At 54.0% G+C, this 5000-nt stretch overlaps 1 non-coding gene across 1 annotated transcript in view; it reads left to right on the forward strand.

Moving 5' to 3' along the window:
• The first annotated feature begins 3520 nt into the window (after positions 1-3520).
• The window catches only part of LOC124761951, a 1909-nt gene continuing 429 nt past the window's right edge, over positions 3521-5000 (forward strand). Inside the window, exon 1 of the ribosomal RNA XR_007012462.1 lies at positions 3521-5000. This exon is cut by the window's right edge and continues 429 nt beyond it. This is a non-coding gene — a ribosomal RNA (small subunit ribosomal RNA).

Below are 5000 nucleotides of genomic sequence, written 5' to 3' on the forward strand. Positions count from 1 at the left end.
CGACTAAGACAGCGATGGCGCCACAGTGGCCGCCTTTCGACGCCACCCACAAAGGCTGCAGCCTCTGTCGACCATAGCACCCAATCTCCAGTGGCTCTGCCGCACGAAGCCGTGGACCGGCAATGACGCCACCCGCACCCGTTCGTGCACCACCCCAACCGCCAAACTCGCACCTCCAGCGGATGAACGGCGGACGTTTCCCGCACTCGTAAAGTGCAATCCACCCCTATAACTTGCGTTTCATGAAGAGTTATTTCCAATATGCGACATTCCCGCTGTCCGTATACATGAGCCGCGACCTGTACCACTTACGAGCGAGAGACGCGATCGCGTTGCTCACTGTACGGCGTCCGATACCGAGCCATCAGCATGTCGGTCCCCATGCGCGTTGCACTCGCACTCGCAGTCGCAAAAACGTGGGGCAAATATATTACGCGGAAGAGTTATAACAGACCGAGCCCCACTGCATGGGGGGAGTCTTTGTCACTAATGTACACAGATGGAACATTTTGGACTGGAACCAGATTACCCGTACACACGGCGCTGATTAGTAATCAATGCAGAGCCATCAAACTACAGCAAATATACACAACTGTCCGTATACATGCTGAAAGAGTCTGCCCAAAATGGGAACCACACGTCAGCCAGACACTCTGATCACGCACCACTCTCTGCTTCTAACAGGCGCACATACAATATGTAAGCACCAGCATGGAACAACATCCAGTGCATCTTCTCCGCCACATTACACAATCCACACTATCACAACCAGACCAGGAGGTCCGTGCGGAAAATACAATATCCCAGCCTTTCGACATCCACCATTGCGCAGACCAGGCACCAACACCCACACATGTCCTATACAACGGTGCACCCAACATCACAATAGTACCTCCTGTCACAGCGCACAAACAATGACATGAGTCAAAGACACAGGTCTCACACAAGCATAGAATTGGAGCGCCGCCTCTAATAAGCCAAAGGTGCATCCTGACGTGACAAATCTGATCATGTCACAAGCATTCACTTACTATAATCACTATCAACGAACCTGCCGCCCCCGCCCCCCCCCCCCTACACCTTTCCGTACAACAACGTGTAACCTAACCTAACCTAACCTAACCTATGTTGTACCTTAACCTAACCTATGTTGTACCTTAACCTAACCTATGTTGTACCTTAACCTAACCTATGTTGTACCTTAACCTAACCTATGTTGTACCTTAACCTAACCTATGTTGTACCTTAACCTAACCTATGTTGTACCTTAACCTAACCTATGTTGTACCTTAACCTAACCTATGTTGTACCTTAACCTAACCCATGTTGTACCTTAACCTAACCCATGTTGTACCTTAACCTAACCCATGTTGTACCTTAACCTAACCCATGTTGTACCTTAACCTAACCCATGTTGTACCTTAACCTAACCCATGTTGTGCCTCAACCTAACCCATGTTGTGCCTCAACCTAACCCATGTTGTGCCTCAACCTAACCCATGTTGTGCCTTAACCTAACCCATGTTGTGCCTCAACCTAACCCATGTTGTGCCTTAACCTAACCCATGTTGTGCCTTAACCTAACCCATGTTGTGCCTTAACCTAACCCATGTTGTGCCTTAACCTACCCATGTTGTGCCTTAACCTAACCCATGTTGTGCCTTAACCTAACCCATGTTGTGCCTTAACCTAACCCATGTTGTCGCCTTAACGTAACCCACGTTGTCGCCTAAACCTGCTCTGTAATTGTTATACGACTCGTTCAATTACTGTAGTGTTGCCCACCCGCAACCCTCGCAATATAGTTCGCTACTCGCACTGCCCGCACCCCTGTGTATCGCTTCATGTTAAACACCTTGCAAGTCTTGCTCACTTTCCACATGCTCCTGCTGTACACTGTAATGTGGATGGCAGCAGGACGTACATGCCGCCCCTCCCCACGTCCCCACCTTGCCCCCTGCCTTCGCAAGCTGGTTGGTGAGAAGTTTGCATGTTCAATGCCCTTCGCATGCGACGTACTCAGGCTACGTTGTGGTGCGGCCTGTGTCAACTGTCCGCTGATGTCGTACGCGTGAACCACAATCTGTACTGCACATTCGTCCTTATGTACTGAATGATACATCGTGGCACATGTGTGACCGCACAACGACTGCGCCCAAAAACGGCGGACCATACAGTGCAAATATTGTGCACGCAGCTACGTGTCGTCTCCCTATGAGAGCTGGATTGCAGTGTGGTACGCCATAGAGACGTGTGGGAGGAACGGACGCCGTGGATGGCGATCAGCATGAGCTGTCTGTTGATGTATTCGGACCTAGTCGTCTCTCCTCACACACCGTGATGGCATGGTGCACCGCGTTCCATATCTGCGACATGCTACAGAGGCCGGTTGACAGTCGTTCGAGCAATGGACATCGCATACGTACGGGGGCCACCTTCCACGTATTGTCTAGGCGTGCACATTTTGTTGCGTGTATGTGGGCAGACGTAGTGTGGCGTGACACCTGACACAGGCATGCAATAATCGTTGAAGTTGCAAATGGCGATGGACGCCTGCGTTTTCTGGTGAAGTTACGCAAATGAACAAATGGTAACCTGTTGTGGTGCGGTTGTTCTCGCTAGGGGTGAATCGGTGATGGCGACGATAGGTTGAGGTACTAACCGGTTGTTCCAGCGATACCCACCATGCCGACGAAACTGAACGGCATCTGGGTGTGAAGCGATACGCGGCGGTGGCTGGGTGGGACCGTCCCCGGCCGGTGAGGGGGCGCCTCCCGGCGTGCTGGCCGCGCGGTGCGTGGGCGCACGCGCTACAGCCGGCTGGTGGGGGCGGCCAGTGGCAGGCGCGCCGGCCGACGGACGCGGCAGGCGTCGCAGCTGCGCGCCGGCGCACCCTGCGCGCGGCGCCGTGCGGCCAAAGTAGGTCCTCGCGGGCCCGGTGCGAAGCGCGGTGGACATCTTCAGTGTGCTGGTCCGATTGAGGACTGTGTGCGTTGAGGATGCGCCGCCGCCCGGCGCTCGGCGCCGCGACGCCGTCTGCTGCTCGGTCGCCCCAGCGGTTCTCGCTGGTGGTTTGTATCGCAGCTGTGCGGATGTGTTGGCGCGTGCGCTGTGCTGGGAGAGTTCGCTTCGGCACCCAAGTGGGGCTTTTGTCCTTCTGTGGCGCTGGCGTTGGAGCTGCCGGTCACCGTAGGTGGCGCGTGTTGTCTCCCGCCGGCAATGCCACGACAGCACGCTCCCGGGCCTCTGTCGGCAGCGGCAAGCTCAGTTGGGAGCACGGGTGGTCGCACCGAAAGCGTCTACTCGCCTAACTCCGGGCGATTGCGCCTCTCTCGAACCCGACCAAGTACTTGGGACGGCGCTGCGCGCCGCCGGGACCTGAGAGGGTTTCGAGGTGTATTGTGCAGGGGAGCTCAGCCTCCTCCTGTTTGCAGAATGATTGAGCGGACGCTTGCGTGTTCGCGCGGGCCCCCGGGACACACTCCCGGGCGGCCGGCTGCTCAGCTCTAGTTGACGCAGCTCCCTGGTTGATCCTGCCAGTAGTCATATGCTTGTCTCAAAGATTAAGCCATGCATGTCTCAGTACAAGCCGCATTAAGGTGAAACCGCGAATGGCTCATTAAATCAGTTATGGTTCCTTAGATCGTACCCACGTTACTTGGATAACTGTGGTAATTCTAGAGCTAATACATGCAAACAGAGTCCCGACCAGAGATGGAAGGGACGCTTTTATTAGATCAAAACCAATCGGTCGGCTCGTCCGGTCCGTTTGCCTTGGTGACTCTGAATAACTTTGGGCTGATCGCACGGTCCTCGTACCGGCGACGCATCTTTCAAATGTCTGCCTTATCAACTGTCGATGGTAGGTTCTGCGCCTACCATGGTTGTAACGGGTAACGGGGAATCAGGGTTCGATTCCGGAGAGGGAGCCTGAGAAACGGCTACCACATCCAAGGAAGGCAGCAGGCGCGCAAATTACCCACTCCCGGCACGGGGAGGTAGTGACGAAAAATAACGATACGGGACTCATCCGAGGCCCCGTAATCGGAATGAGTACACTTTAAATCCTTTAACGAGTATCTATTGGAGGGCAAGTCTGGTGCCAGCAGCCGCGGTAATTCCAGCTCCAATAGCGTATATTAAAGTTGTTGCGGTTAAAAAGCTCGTAGTTGGATTTGTGTCCCACGCTGTTGGTTCACCGCCCGTCGGTGTTTAACTGGCATGTATCGTGGGACGTCCTGCCGGTGGGGCGAGCTGAAGGCGTGCGACCGCCTCGTGCGTGCTCGTGCGTCCCGAGGCGGACCCCGTTGAAATCCTACCAGGGTGCTCTTTATTGAGTGTCTCGGTGGGCCGGCACGTTTACTTTGAACAAATTAGAGTGCTTAAAGCAGGCAAGCCCGCCTGAATACTGTGTGCATGGAATAATGGAATAGGACCTCGGTTCTATTTTGTTGGTTTTCGGAACCCGAGGTAATGATTAATAGGGACAGGCGGGGGCATTCGTATTGCGACGTTAGAGGTGAAATTCTTGGATCGTCGCAAGACGAACAGAAGCGAAAGCATTTGCCAAGTATGTTTTCATTAATCAAGAACGAAAGTTAGAGGTTCGAAGGCGATCAGATACCGCCCTAGTTCTAACCATAAACGATGCCAGCCAGCGATCCGCCGCAGTTCCTCCGATGACTCGGCGGGCAGCCTCCGGGAAACCAAAGCTTTTGGGTTCCGGGGGAAGTATGGTTGCAAAGCTGAAACTTAAAGGAATTGACGGAAGGGCACCACCAGGAGTGGAGCCTGCGGCTTAATTTGACTCAACACGGGAAACCTCACCAGGCCCGGACACCGGAAGGATTGACAGATTGATAGCTCTTTCTTGATTCGGTGGGTGGTGGTGCATGGCCGTTCTTAGTTGGTGGAGCGATTTGTCTGGTTAATTCCGATAACGAACGAGACTCTAGCCTGCTAACTAGTCGCGTGACATCCTTCGTGCTGTCAGCGATTAC

This window comes from Schistocerca piceifrons, unplaced genomic scaffold (genome assembly GCF_021461385.2).
Source record: "Schistocerca piceifrons isolate TAMUIC-IGC-003096 unplaced genomic scaffold, iqSchPice1.1 HiC_scaffold_589, whole genome shotgun sequence".
Classification (NCBI taxonomy): Eukaryota; Metazoa; Arthropoda; class Insecta; order Orthoptera; family Acrididae; genus Schistocerca; species Schistocerca piceifrons.